The sequence below is a fragment of the Sturnira hondurensis genome, unplaced genomic scaffold (genome assembly GCF_014824575.4).
Source record: "Sturnira hondurensis isolate 20B ecotype Veracruz unplaced genomic scaffold, ASM1482457v3 Scaffold0019860, whole genome shotgun sequence".
NCBI classification, from domain to species: Eukaryota; Metazoa; Chordata; class Mammalia; order Chiroptera; family Phyllostomidae; genus Sturnira; species Sturnira hondurensis.
In genome coordinates this window covers 185,422-201,431 of record NW_028092491.1, presented here as the reverse complement: position 1 = coordinate 201,431, position 16,010 = coordinate 185,422, and the positions used below count along the sequence as shown (strand labels likewise).

Here is a 16,010-nt window from a genome sequence, read left to right as displayed (position 1 = left end):
AATATTGTATGTCATTATGTCTTAAAATATCCCCTTATGATTTTTGAAAAAGATTTTACCCCTTGTATGTCTTGGAGGGCTGCTGTTAAAAAGGGATAAAAACACTTGACACCAACTTAGAGTGTTCTCACAGGTAAGTGACAGATTTCTACCTTTAAACTCAGAAATGCACGTACTTTAAATAGGTTCACTTAATTTTCCCCAAGTGCATTTGATGTCATGAGTAGCTTCAGATTTTTGCTTCAGAACTGGTCAGGAATAGTTACATGGCTGAACTGATGATACTTTAGTGCTAGTGGTCGTGGCTTTGCCTCTTTCTTAAAATGAACAAAATTGCTTTGGCAATAGAAAGAGAAGGTTCAGGCATCCATCAGGAAGGAGATAGGTGGACATAGAGAAAGGTTATTTTATTTCAAATTCCAGAAACTCTTAGGGTGTACAAATGAAACAGTAAGGGACATCAGCAAAGAATTATAGTGAGGAAAGAAAGAACTCTGAAATCTGAAGAGTCATTTTCCAGATACTCAAAAGGAAACATATTTAGCTAGATAGAGAATAAATCCTTTAATGCTAAAGTAAAGTGTACACTGGATTTAAAAAATTTAAGAAGAAGAGCAATTTGAATGGGTTTTTAATTTTTTCTTTTAATTTTAATTATTATATATCCTAGAAGATTACCTGCAAGTGTGACTTATATACACAACTAGGTACATATAAATACATGTAAAATTCACTGCTTGAAATATGATTCCTAAGTCCTACTTATGACAACGTTATTACTGATATTTCATATAATTTTGATTATTATATATACTTCAAAGTTGGAACAGGATATTTTATTGTTTTTGGAAGAAATGATGCTAGCATCAGGTTGCTAAGAAAATGAATGAGAAAGAAAGAGTGCGCACTGGGGAGAGTGGGGAGGCCAAATTCCCAAGGCTACAGCCCCATGAGGTGGCCAAAAGCCCAGAATCCATGGCTGGGAGGGGCCCTGCACAATCTGGTGTAGCTCCAGTGTATTAAAACACATGGCTGTGAAGAAAGGAAAGACCTTGAAACCTTCTAGGAAAAATACAAACAGAATCAGCTGCTTCCTATAGAACTGCATGAACTTCAAATTGATTTCAAAGTGAGTATGGAGATTGGGAAGGGCTGGGCCAATGATATGCCTATTCATGGAGGCTTTGCTTTTTTTATGATTTTTCCTGTATGATTGTATATATGTTAGCGTGTTAGTTCCATTAATATAAATTAATCCTGCTGGAGAGAATAAAATTATAGTCAAAACCCATCTCCTTTGTTTTTAACTGTTCAGATAGAGGATAATATGGTGTTGTGGGTTTTAAATTTTGATTCTTTTTGGTTTGTGGAATGATGTTCAACCCACAGAGCTACACCAGTCAGGGCTTAGGCTTGATCCTTAATGTTAACTGTACATACTGAAAGTAAGTCTATGGTATGTTCTCTTCCAGATTTTAAAATTATATTAGAATGTGCAAAGAAGTAGAATTATTACAAGTTTTTATTTTGTCACTTAACATATTGTACACATGCCTCACATTCTATGTCCTCTTATTATTTAGCCTTCACAGCATCTTAATTTGCAGTAATCTAATTTCCATAATTATGTTCCTATTATTGAACATTTTATATACTTCTAAATTTTTATTGTTATAAAAGACATGCATCATCTTCAGTTACAGGACTTACATTACCTCATTTCAGCTTTAGAAAATTTTTTAGGATTGGATTCCAAAAAAAGGAATAGGAACATGTTTACAATCCTGAAAATATTTGTTAAAACACTTCTGAAAGAATCACATGAAATGAAGGATTTTGATTGCAATTTAAGAATTAATATAAATTTCACACTTTTATTGAATTGATTGGGGTTACACTGGCTAACAAAATGATACAATTTTCAGGTGTACAATTCAACAACAGGTCATGTGTACATTGTATTGCGTGTTCAGCAACTAAAGTCTAGTTTGTGTCTTTCAACTTTTATTCACCCATACCTTCCTTCACCACAACCCCGCCCCCCACAAACCCTCCCTCTCCTTTGCATTCACCATATTGTTGTTAGTAGCCATGAGAGTTCTGTCTTTTTGTTTGTTTGTTTTGCTCAGTCTCCCCACTTCTCTCCCTCGGCAGCCTTCACCTCCAAAAACTGTCAGCCTGTTGTATCTATTTTCTTTGTTTGTTCATTTTGTTTATTAGATTCCATGTATGAGTGAAATCATATTCTATGTCTTTCACTGAGTGGCTTACTTTACTCAGAATAATGGTTTTCAAGTCCATCCATACTGTTGCTGATTAAGCTTATCTTCTTTTTTAAAGCCCAGTAGTATTCCATTGTGTAAATGTACCTTTAGTGAGGGTGAGGATGTGGAGAGAAAGGAACCCTGGTGCAATGTTGGTGGGAATGCAGATTGGTGCAAGCACTGTGAAAAATAGGAAGGAGATACTTCAAAAAAATTATTAATGGCAATTGCCTTATGACTCAGTGATTCTACCTGGGAATTTATCTGAATTTACCCAGAACTCTAATTTGAAAGAACACATGCCTACTAGGTTCATTGCTGACCAGCTGATAACTGCTGGCCCATACATTGGTATCATTTACTTTTTAATAAATGGCCATTGTCTGATCCAGTGACGTTCTGACATTTGCATTTTACTCCAGTTTTCTGGGGAACAATTTGAAGCTGAACATGATGTTCACATTGCAGCTTTGTTTTAGATTGACTAGTACCTTGGGAATGTAATTGAAATGGTTATTTTAAAGTAAGCAGAAAGACCAATATTACCATAAACACTCATGTATTTATTGCAAACTTTTCTCATTAGCTCTGAAAGGTTTTCAGAAAGATCTTGTTATTTTTAATTCTCACAGTAAGCCTCATTATAATTTTATTTATCGCTTTAACAAACAGATTATATGTATATGTACACACACATATGGGACATAAATTTCTGTTGTATGTGTTGCGGAGGACACAACCATTCTTGAAAACTGATGTGTAGCTATGGAAAATAGTCAATAGTTGGAGTACTTATCTGGATAACGCATGGGTAATGTGGCTGTTTTGCTAAGTGAGGGAATAGTTACTACAATTAGCCATGGCACTTACCGTACCCAAATTTTGCATTTTGCCAATTGGACACTCACCTTAATCCTGTGGGATGAGCTGGTAGGTTATACATGAACATAGTTAGTTTGCAATAAAGTCACATAAATGACAAGTTGTACAATATCAGATGGGGCTGCATAGTATAAATAATTAGTAAATATGTAAAAAACTTAAAGACTTTAGCCAAACTCAGCATATTATTTCTATTCCTCGCCTATGTGGTTGTTGCCAATTTGTATGTGTAGTATTTGGACTATTACTTTCTGAATCTACATCACTTGCTCTGTGTCATCATGGGACCTCCTTCAAGCATGAGCAAAGGACTCAGAAGACTTTGATTTCCACAGGTGCATGAAGACAGCAGAAGGGCCAGCTCTGCTCCTTTGTCTCTTGATGCTTTAGGAATACTCAAGTGTTGTAGCTGGGAGTCTGTGTTTAAATTCCAGACCCAGCATGTGACTTGATATTTTCTCTTTCAGCATGGATTGTCTTCCAGGAAAATAGGGATAATAAGATCTAACATGGACTTTTTCCTAGGACTATTTCTTCAACAGCTACTTTCTTTACATTAGTTCACTTGGTCATGCTGACAATACCCTTAAGTAGGTAGGTATTATAATTTATCACACACAGCCATTCTTATATTAAATAATGAATGAAGAAAAAACCCAACTCAGCATGTGCATACTTTTTACTCGTTAGTGTAGAGCTAGGCACTTTTTCATAGAGCTTTCTTCTATTATAGGGAATGAATGAATTCATGTTTTGTTTTGTTTTTGTATTGAAATTATTGGGGTGACATTGGTTAATACAATAATATAGACATCAAGTGTACAATTCTATAGTACATCACCTATATATTGTATTGTGTGTTTACCATCGGAAGTCAAGGCTCCTTCTACCACCATTTATTCACCCTTTAACCTCTTCTACATACCCCTGTGCCCACCTCTCCTTCCCTCTGGTAATCACCACACTATTGTCTGTGTCTATGAGTTGTTCTTCTAAATTGTTTCACCTTTTCACCCATGCCATAACCACCTTCTCTGTGATAGTTGTCAGTTTGCTTTATGTATTCATCTTGAAGTCTCAATTCAGTTCAGAAGTTACAAATTTGGATGAGTAGCAATGACATTTAAATGACTCTTATATAGGATACTTGGTCAACAACTGAGAAGGTGGGAAATGGAAGGGATGGGGGGAGCTTGGGGAATGGGATGGGATGGGAGTATTAGACAGAAAACTGTACTTGGAAAATAATTAAATAAATTAAAAAAATAAATGACTCTTATACTAGGGGTTATTTCTTCTTCTCTTTGTAGATAAGGTCATCTCATGATCAGTGATGGCATGTGAGTCACCCCATTCCCATTCCATACTGATGGCAGCAGTGACCAATAAAGTATAACTTCTCTGTCCTAAATGTGGATGTGACTTCAGAATCCTCTTCAATAATCCACTCCTGGAAAAGTGATATGCTTTTGCAGTGGACATGGAAACTCTGTCTCTTCCCTACTGTATAGGAATACTTTTCCTACACACAAGCTCTGGCCACTTTTAAGTATTGAACATCTGATCTTCTCCTGAATTCTGCCAGGACTCCCAGTAAAGCCTTCAGCAAATTTCTTATTATTTGTTCTCCTTTACAACAGAAGCATGTAATCAGATTTTCACCTGCATGCACCAACTGGTCAATGACTCTGATAAAATGGTATCATAAACGGGTCCCAGGTGATTTTATCCTCATAATTGTAGATTGTGTATTCTTACTATGGTGCCATTTTGCTTTTCCTTGGAATCATGCAAAACCACAGCTTTGTAACTGAATTCATCCTCTTGGGTCTTTCACAGAATCCAAACATTCAGAAAATAGCTTTTGTTATATTTTTGTTGAGCTACGTGGCAACTCTTGGGGGCAACTTGCTAATTGTGGTGACTATCAGCAGCAGCTCAGCACTCCTGGGCTCCCCCATGTACTTCTTCTTGGCTTTCTTGGCCCTCCTGGATGCCTGCTTCACCAGTGTCATTACCCCAAAGATGATTGTGGACTCTCTGTCTGAGAGGAAGACCATCTCCTTCACAGGCTGCATGACCCAGCTTTTTGCTGGACACTTCTTTGCTGGAGCAGAAATGATTGTTCTCACAGTCATGGCTTATGACCGCTATGTGGCCATCTGCAAGCCCTTGCATTACTCTTCTATCATGAACTGGAGGCTCTGTGTCATTCTGATGGGGGTGGCCTGGATAGGGGGCTTCCTGCATTCCACAATACAAATTTTCTTTCTTTTACAGTTGCCCTTCTGTGGCCCCAATGTCATCGATCATTTCATATGTGACTTGTACCCACTACTAGAGCTGGCCTGCACTGACACTCATGTCTTTGGCTTCTTTGTGCTGGCCAACAGTGGGCTTATATGCATCATAATTTTCTCTTTTTTACTTGTATCCTATGGCATCATCTTGTACTCTCTTAGAACCCACAGTATTGAAGGGAAGCGGAAGGCTCTCTCCACTTGTGGATCTCACATTGTTGTTGTGGTTTTGTGCTTTGTCCCTTTCATAATCACGTATGCCCGACCTCCATCCACTTTCTCCTTTGACAAAATGGTGACAATATTTTTCACCATCGTAACGCCCTTGCTCAATCCTTTGATTTACACCATCAGGAATAGGGAAGTGAAAAATGCCATGAGGAATATGTGGAGCAGAATAATGGTAGTTTGTAATGAAAAATGAGACTGATTTGATGGTGTCTATACTTCGCGTGTGTTCAAAGACACGATGCAGCTGCTGAACATAGTTCCTCCAGAAAAGAGAGTTGTCCAGGTTCCCTAAGTCTTCCTTAGTATCAGCACTCTCAAAAGCATCTCTGTTCTCCAAGGGGCCAGTAAATCATAGATGGCATTGAGATTGGATTGGTAGAAGTTTCTGTGTTGTGGGACCCCTCACTTGAAGAGATTTAGGATGAGAATAAGATAGGGCTGTTCCTTCTCTGCACCTGGGTTTTCAAGACCCTTGGGCACTGTAGTCCTTGACCCATAACTGTACCCTTTTACTCTTTTTGGGGCACTTGTATTGTGGTAGGTCATGAAGACAGAAATTGAGTTCTATGATAAAATCTTGCATGAAACTATCCTCCCTAATATTTTCTTTTGCTCCCTCCCCTTCTTTCTGTATGCTAACCTCTGATTCTTCTTTCCTTGTTTCTGTTCACTCTCACTCTCCATTATCCTATATACACTTCACTTATTATCTACTGTTGCCTCTCCTAAACTCTTATTCATTTAGGTATCTATGTTTTGCTTTGATATTTTCTTAACCATGCAGCATACAGAACTTGATTCTGGAATTACGGCAGAAATTTAATGTACCAGTTCTTGTCTTTTTTTGAGGACTCAGGATTTCTCTTTTCTAGTACCTACATGGTCCTACAAAATCTACATGAAATCCACATGAAATGGATTTCAATTTTATGTGACATAGATGGTGATTGCTAGAGAGAGAGGCTGTTTAGTAGTACCCCACTCTAATTTTAACATAACTGTACTTGTAAAAACTTCCTTCCTTCCTTCCTTCCTTCCTTCCTTCCTTCCTTCCTTTCATTCATTCCTTCTGTCTTTCCTTCCTTCCTTCCTTGGAAAAGACCTTCAGATTTTTTTCCAGCCACTGAGTGGACTTTTATTTATGGAGAATAGAGATGGCCGAATCAGCATTTTCAAGAAACTCCCACACGGTGAGATACATCATGCACAGTTTTTCCTTTTCAGAGAAAATCTGAGGTTGTGATGCTGTAGTTAAAAGCAGGGTGTCATAGTCCAGGTATGAGGCTTAATGCAACGTGTGAGTCTATCACTTAACTGTGCATACTTGGACTAGATCCATAACCTTTCTGGCTCTCAGAGTCTTTTTTTAAGGGGATTATATTACCCAATTTCAAAGGGTTTAGAAACCAAAAATATATGTGGAGTGAAGAGGAGACTGCTTGAAACATAATATTGCCCATGCTCAACGAAGAGCAGCTGTTAGAATGCAAGCTGATTTTGGAAGGGTAGGAGGTCCTATTGATTCAAGTCTAATGAATTCAGACCTTTTTTCAGTTTTTCTCCTTTAAGTTGAATCCAAATATTGTAGAAATTCAACAAGTGCATATTTCTGCCTCGGCTCTCTGACAACATTTAATTTATTGTAATTGTATTGTCAATTATCATTCATATGAGGATGAATGTCCTAATGTGGTTTTGAATATTTCCACCCTGGTGTTTTAGATTAAAAAGGGGAATTTTCAAAGCCTGTAGGAAGAATAGTGTTGTAGGAGCATGATAATTCAACTGGTGTTTACCATTGACAATTATTGATATAATATTGCACGAATATTCCCATATTAAATGCCCAGCAAAGGCACATTGCAGTTCATTAAGGGTAGGAAAGCGTGTCTCACTCAAGTCACAGAGCAGAATTTTCTAATTTTAAATAGTTTCTTTTAATTTGCCCCAAGTGCATTTGATGTCATGAGTAGCCTCAGATTTCTGCTTCAGAACTGTTCAGGAGTAGTTACGTGGCTGAACTGAAGATGCTTTAGTACTAGTGGTGGTGGCTTTGCCTCTTGCTTTAAATGAACTAAATCGCTGGGGCAACAGAAAACAGAAGGTTCAGGCATCCATCAGGAAGGACATAGGTGGACATAGAGAAAGGTAATTTTTTTTCAAATTCCAGAAACAGTGAGGGTGTACAAGTTGAGACATTTAGGGCCATCAGCAGAGGATTATGGAAAGGAGAGAAAGGGCTCTGAAGAGAACATTTCTTAAATACTCACAAAGGAACACAGTTAGCTAGATAGAGAATAAATATTTTATTGCTAAAGTAAAGAATATGCTGGATTTGACGAACTTATCTAAGAGAGTAGTTTGAGTGTGGTTTCAATGTACTCTTTCCATTTTTAATAATTATACTTACTAGGAATATACATGCAAATGTGACTGATATACACATATAGGTATGTATAAATGCATCTAAAATTCACTGCTTGTAATATGATTACTAAGTACTACTTACGACAACCTTACTACCAGTTTTTCACATACTTTCAAATATTATATGGATTTTTAAGTTGGAACAGGAATTTCTATTGTTTTTGGAACAAGCGATGCTAGCATCAGATTGCTGAGAAAATGAATGAGAAAGAAATAGTGGGTCCTGGGGAGAGTGGAGAGGATAAATTCCCAAGGACACACCCCCATGAGGTGGCCTAAAAACCACAGTCCATGGCTGGGAGGGGCTCTGCACAATCTGGTGCAGCTCCAGTGTATTAAAACACATGGCTGTGAAGAAAAGAAAGACATTGTAATCTTCTAGGAAAAATATGAACAGAATGAACTGTTTCCTATAGAAATGAATGAACTTCAAACTGATTTCAAAGTGAGTATGGAGATTGGGAAGGGCTGGGCCAATGATAGGGCTATTTATGAAAGATTTCTGTTGGTTTACAATTTTTAGTGTAAGATTCTATGTATGTTAGTTGTTACTTTTACTAATGCAAATTTACTATACTGAAGATAATAAAATTATAGTCAAAACCCATCTCCTTTGTTTTTAACTGTTCTGATAGAGGATAATATAGTGTTGTGGGTTTTCAAGTTGATTCTTTTTGGTTTGGGGAATGATGCTCAACCCACAGAGCTACACCAGTCAGGGCTTAGGCTTGATCCTTAAGGTTAACTCTACATACTGAAAGTAAGTCTATGGTATGTTCTCTTATAGATTTTAAAATTATATTAGAATGTGCAAAGAAGCAGAATTATTACGTTTATATTTTCTCACTTAACATATTATACACATGCCTCACTGTGTGTGCCCTCATATTATTTAGTATTTGCAGCATCTTAGCTTGTAGTAATCTGATTTGCATAAACATCTTCCTTTTATAGAACATTTTATATGTTTATATAAAGTGTTACTGTTATGAAAATCATGCATCATCTTCCATGAGACAACTTACACTACCGCATTTCACCTTTAGAAAATGTTGAAGATTGGGTTCTAAAAAAAGGAATAGAAACATGTTTACAGTCCTGAAAAAATTTGTTAAAACGTTTCTTAAAGGATTACATGAAATCAAGTAGTGTGATTGCAATTTTAGAATTAATATAGTTTCCCCCCNTGACAACCTTACTACCAGTTTTTCACATACTTTCGAATATTATATGGATTTTTAAGTTGGAACAGGAATTTCTATTGTTTTTGGAACAAACGATGCTAGCATCAGGTTGCTGAGAAAATGAATGACAAAGAAATAGTGGGTACTGGGGAGAGTGGAGAGGCTAAATTCCCAAGGACACACCCCCATGAGGTGGCCTAAAAGCCACAATCCATGGCTGGGAGGGGCTTTGCACAATCTGGTGCAGCTCCAGTGTATTAAAACACATGGTTGTGAAGAAAAGAAAGACCTTGTAATCTTCTAGGAAAAATATGAACAGAATCAACTGTTTCCTATAGAAATGTATGAACTTCAAACTGATTTCAAAGTGAGTATGGAGATTGGGAAGGGCTGGGCCAATGATAGGGCTATTTATGAAAGATTTCTGTTGGTTTACAATTTTTAGTGTAAGATTCTATGTATGTTAGTTGTTACTTTTACTAATGCAAATTTACTATACTGAAGATAATAAAATTATAGTCAAAACCCATCTCCTTTGTTTTTAACTGTTCTGATAGAGGATAATATAGTGTTGTGGGTTTTCAAGTTGATTCTTTTTGGTTTGGGGAATGATGCTCAACCCACAGAGCTACACCAGTCAGGGCTTAGGCTTGATCCTTAAGGTTAACTCTACATACTGAAAGTAAGTCTATGGTATGTTCTCTTATAGATTTTAAAATTATATTAGAATGTGCAAAGAAGCAGAATTATTACGTTTATATTTTCTCACTTAACATATTATACACATGCCTCACTGTGTGTGCCCTCATATTATTTAGTATTTGCAGCATCTTAGCTTGTAGTAATCTGATTTGCATAAACATCTTCCTTTTATAGAACATTTTATATGTTTATATAAAGTGTTACTGTTATGAAAATCATGCATCATCTTCCATGAGACAACTTTTACTACCGCATTTCACCTTTAGAAAATGTTGAAGATTGGGTTCTAAAAAAGGAATAGAAACATGTTTACAGTCCTGAGAAAATTTGTTAAAACGTTTCTTAAAGGATTACATGAAATCAAGTAGTGTGATTGGAATTTTAGAATTAATATAGTTTCCCCCCTTTCTATTGAATTGACTGGGGTGACACTGGCTAACAAAATTATACAACTTTCAAGCACACAATTCAACAACACATCATGTGTACCTTGTATTGTGTATTCAGCACCCCAAGTTTAGTTTGTGTTTGCTGCCATTTATCCCCCAACCCCATACCCTCCTCCACCACACCCCCTACTTTCCCTTTCCCTGACAATCACCACATTGTTGTCTGTGGCCATGAGCATTCTGTCTTTTCTTTTTCCTGTTTGCTCAGTCTCCTCACTTCTCCCACCTAGCAGACCTCACCCTCAACACTTGTCAGCCTTTTCTCTCTGAGTCTGATTCTATTTTGTTTGTTCATTCATTTTGTTCATTAGATTCCACATATGTGAGATCATATGGTACTTGTCTTTCTCTGACTGGCTTCCTTCACTCAGAATAATGCCCTTCAAGTCCATCCATACTGTTTCAGAGGGTAAGCTTTTCTTCTTTTTTACAGCCCAGCAGTATTGCATTGTATAAATGTACCTTAGTGAGGGTGAGGATGTGGAGAAAAAGGAACCCTGGTGCACTGTTGGTGGGAATGCAGATTGGTGCAACCATTGTGGAAATCACTATGAGGTTATCTCAGAAATTATTAATGGAACTGCTTTATGACTCAGTGATTTTTCTTCTGGGAATTTATCTGAAAAAATCCAAAACAGTAATTTGAAAGAACATATGCCCACTATGTTTGATGCTAACATGCTGATAACTGCTAGATCATACTTAGGTAACTTTCTTTTAAATTTAATTTTCATTGTTGTTCAAGTACACTTTTCTGTCTTTTACTTTCATCTCCACCCACTCACCCAGCCCTCCCCACCTCCCTCCCATTTCCACACCCTCTAGTTCTTGTCCATGTGTCCTTTATATTTGTTCCTGTAAACACTCTCCCTTTTCTCCTGAAAATCCCCTGGAATTCCCTTCCCTCTCCCCTCTGCTTCCTGTCAGTCTTTTCTTTATTTCAGTGTCTTTGGTGATATTTTGCTTGTTTGTTTGTTTTGTTGTTAAAGGTTCCTGTTAAAGGTGAGATGATATGGTATTTGTCTTTCACCACCTGCCTTATTTAGCTTAGCCTAATGATTTCCACATACGTCCATGCTGTTGCCAAGGGTAGGAGCTCTTTCTTTCTTTCCTTCTGTTGCATAGAATTCCACTGTGTGAATGTACAGGAGTTGTTGGATCCATTCATTTACTAATGGGCACCTAGGTTACTTCCAACTGTTGATTATTGTAAATTGTGCTGGTATGAACATTGGTGTGCATAGGTTCTTTTAGATTGGTGTTTCAGTGTTCTTAGGATATAATGCTAGCAGTGGAATTGCTGGGTGAAAAGGCAGATCCACTTTCAGTTTTCTTAGAAAATTCCATAGTGCTTTCCATGGTATCTTTTATTTTTTAACAAATGGTCATTGACTGATCCAAACACTTTATTGTGTTTGCTTTATACTCTTATTCTCTGGGTGACAATTTGTAGCTGAATATAGTGTTCATAGTGCAGTTTTTATAAGAATGTCTAGTGCCTTGGGAATGTAATGGAAATTGCTATTTTAAGGTAAGCATAAAGACATACATTATCATAAACAATCATACCTTTATTGTAAATAGCTTTTTGTTGGCTCTGAATGGTATTCAGAAAGATCACGTTATTTTTAATTCTCACAGTAAGTGTCATTTTACTTTTTTTACCAGTTTAACAAACAGATTATATGTATATATACACACACACTTAAGAAGTAAATTTCTGTTCTATGTACAGGCGAGGACACAACTATTCTTGAAAACTGATGTGTAGCTATGGAAAATAGAAAATAGTTTGAGTACTTATTTGGAAATCTCATGGATAAGGTTGCTGTCTTGTTAAGTGAGGGAATACTTATTAAAATTTTTAAGGGCACTTACCATAGGAAAGTTTTATATTTTGCCAATTTGACACTCACCTTAATCCTGTAGGATGAGCAGGTAGGTTATACATGAACATACTTAGTTTGAAATAAAGTCACATAAATGACAAGTTGTACAATATCAGATGGGGCTGCATAGCATAATTAATTAGTAAATATGTAAAAAAGTCTCAAGACTCTAGCCAAACTCAGCATATTATTTATGTTCCTTACCTTTGTGGTTGTTGCAAATATGTATGTGTAGTAATTGGAGTATTACTTTCTGAATCTACATCCCTTGCTCTGTGTCATCCTTCAAGGATGAGCAAAGGACTCAGAAGACTTTGATTTCCACAGGGGCATGAAGAGAGCAGAAGGGCCAGCTCTGCTCCTTTGTCTCTTGATGCATTAGGAATACTTAAGTGTTGTAGCTGGGAGTTTGTGTTTAAATTCCAGACCCAGCATGTGGCTTGACATTTTCTCTTTCAGTATGGATTGTGGTCCAGGAAAATAGGGATAATAAGATCTAACATGGACTGTTCCCTAGGACTATTTCTTCAACAGCTACTTTCTTTACATAAGTTCATTTGGTCATGCTGACAATACCCTTAAGTAGGTAGGTATTATAATTTTTCATACACACCCATTCTCATTTTAAATGATGAATGAAGAAAGAACCCAACTCCACATGTGCATAATTTTTACATGTTAGTGTAGAGCTAGGCACTTTTCCATAGAGCTTTCTTCTTTTATAGGGAATGAATGAATTCATCTTTCTAGTTTTGGTTTTTAATGGATTTATTAGGGTGACATTGGTTAATAAAATTACATAGAGATTAAGTGTACAATTCTACAGTACATCACCTGTGTATTATATCGTGTGTTCACCATCCAAAGTCAAGCCTCCTTCTACCACCATCTATTCACCATTTAACCTCTTCTACATATCCCTGTGCCCACCTCTCCTTCCCTCTGGTAATCACCACCCTATTGTCTGTGTCCATGAGTTGTTTTTCTTAATTCATTTACTTTTTCAACCATCCACTAACCCACCTATCCTCTGATAGCTGTCAGTCTGCATTCTGTATTCATTTTAATGTCCCAATTCAATTCAGAGTTTAAAAAAATGGAAAAGTAGCAATATTTTTCAAATGACTCTTTAACTAGAGGATATTTCTCCTCTTTGCAGATAAAGTCATCTCATGATCAGTGACAGAATATGAGTTACCGCATTTCCATTCCATACAGATGGCAGCAATGAACAATAAATTACAGGTTCTCTGGCTCAGTGTGGATGTGACTTCAGAATCCCCCTCATCAATTCACTCCAGGAAAAGTGATCTCCTTGGCAGTGGACATAAAAACCATGTCTCTTCCCTACTGTGTATGAATACTTCTCCTACATATAAGCTGTGGTCACTTTAAAGTATTGAATAATTTATTTCCTCCTGACTTCTGCCTCACTTTCCACTACAACCTTCAATAAATTTCTAAATTTTTATTCTCCTTTATAACAGAAGCGTTGAAAAGATTCATCCATCTTTTCACAAGGATGTACCAACTGGTCAATGACTGTGATACAATGGTATCATAAACTGGTCCCAGGTGAATTTCTCTTTTACTCATAATTGCAGTCATCATATGCTTATTCTCGTGGCATTTGGTTTTTCCTTGGAAATCATGCAAAAACGTAGCTTTGTAACTGAGTTCGTCTTCTTGGGGCTTTCACAGAATCCAAACATTCAGAAAATAGCTTTTGTTATATTTTTGTTGAGCTACATGGCAACTCTCGTGGGCAACTTGCTAATTATGGTGACAATCAGCAGTAGCTCAGTACTCCTGAGTTCCCCCATGTACTTATTTTTGGCTTTCTTGTCCCTCCTGGATGCCTGTTACTCCACCGCCATCACCCCGAAGATGATTGAGGACTCTCTGTATGAGAGGAAGACCATCTCCTTTGAGGGCTGCACGAACCAGATCTTTGCTGGACACTTCTTTGCTGGAGCAGAGGTGATTGTCCTCACAGTCATGGCCTATGACCACTATGTGGCCATCTGCAAGCCCTTGCATTACTCTTCTATCATGAACTGGAGGCTCTGTGGCATCCTGTAGGGGTGGCCTGGACAGGGGGCTTTCTGCACTCCATAATACAAATTCTCTTTGTTTTCCAGTTGCCCTTCTGTGGCCCCAAAGTCATCGATCATTTCGTGTGTGACTTGTACCCACTACTAGAGCTGCCCTGCACTGACACTCATGTCCTTGGTTTTTTTGGGCTGGCCAACAGAGGGTTTACATGCATCATAATATTCTCTTTGTTGCTTGCCTCCTATGGTACCATCTTGTTCTCCCTGAGAGTTCACAGTACTGAAGGGCAGTGAAAATCTCTCTCCACTTGTGGATCTCACATTGCTGTTGTGGTTTTGTTCTTTGTTCCCTGCATAGTCACATATGTCCGACCTCCATCCACTTTCTCCTTTGACAAAATGGTGACAATATTTTACACCGTCCTAGCACCCTTGCTCAATCCTTTGATTTACACCATCAGGAATAAGGAAGTTAAAAATGCCATGAGAAATGTGTGGAGCAGGATAATTGTAGTTTGTAATGCAAGATGAGACAGATTTGATGGACTCTAGACTCAGTGTGTGTTCTAAGACACGATGTAGCTGTTGAACGTAGTTCTTGAAATGAAGAGTTAGAGTGGTCCAGGTTCCCTAAGTTTTCCTTGGCTTCATGGCTATCAAAGCATCTCTGCTGCCTGAGGGGCCAAAACACCATTGATTGCACTGGGGGCAGATTGGAAGAAGGATCTATCTTGCTGGCCACCTCACTGTTTACAAGGCTTTCTTTCCCAGATCCAAGGAAAAAAAGCATAGAATTCCAAGGACTGCTTAGTCAGTGTGTGGAACATGTACCCCTCCAACCTACTCCTCCTCGTCAGCTTTTTTTGCTGTCTATATTACCTAATATTCCCCACTCAAGCGTTTGGAACACAAATATTTGGAGATCTGGGGGTGAGTACTGCTTTGGCTGCCTTCTGCTCTAAAAGGGACATTTAGAGTTCTTTGGGTTCTGTCCACTCGGTAACTTTTGTTTGGAGACAGTGGAGGGAAGTGTCTATCCATCAGCCCATGATAGGTGTCCAGAGTCTGAGATCCCAGCCATGGGTAGTAATTGCTGCCTCTGCGTTCCAAACGGCTGAAGACAGAGGGTGCCATCTGAATCAGTATCTGAGACACAGTACTGTTTATGTCATAGTAGAAACTCCCAGAAATTTGGTTCTTCTCCATAGTTGGTGGGATTTACACCTGGGTTTTCAATGACCTTTGTCCATTATTCATAACTGCACCTTCTATCTGGTTTTGGGCCAGTGATATTGCAGTAGGTCATAAAGACAGAAGTTGAGTTGTGTGATGAAATCTTGCTCAAACTATCCTCTCCAGTATTTTCTTTTACTCCCCCTCCCTGTCTCTCATTGTGCTTCACTGTGATTCTCCTTTTTTTGGTTCTGCTCAATCTCACTGTCCTCTCTCCTGTTCTCACTTCACTCATTCTCTACTCTTGCCTCTTCTATGCTCTTATTCATTTAGGTATCTATTTTCTGCTTTGATATTTGCCTCACCACGTACTATTCAGAACTTGATACAGAAATTAGACTATAAAATTAAGGTAACAGTCTGTGTCTTTCTTGGAGGGCTCAGGATTTCTGTTT

At 37.8% G+C, this 16,010-nt stretch overlaps 2 pseudogenes; both read left to right on the top strand.

Annotated features, from left to right (window-relative positions):
- The first annotated feature begins 4,902 nt into the window (after positions 1 to 4,902).
- Positions 4,903 to 5,870, top strand: LOC118974810 (olfactory receptor 4C15-like; annotated as a pseudogene).
- An 8,108-nt stretch (positions 5,871 to 13,978) lies between these two features.
- LOC118974822 (olfactory receptor 4C15-like) lies at positions 13,979 to 14,913 on the top strand (annotated as a pseudogene).
- The last annotated feature ends 1,097 nt before the right edge of the window (positions 14,914 to 16,010 follow it).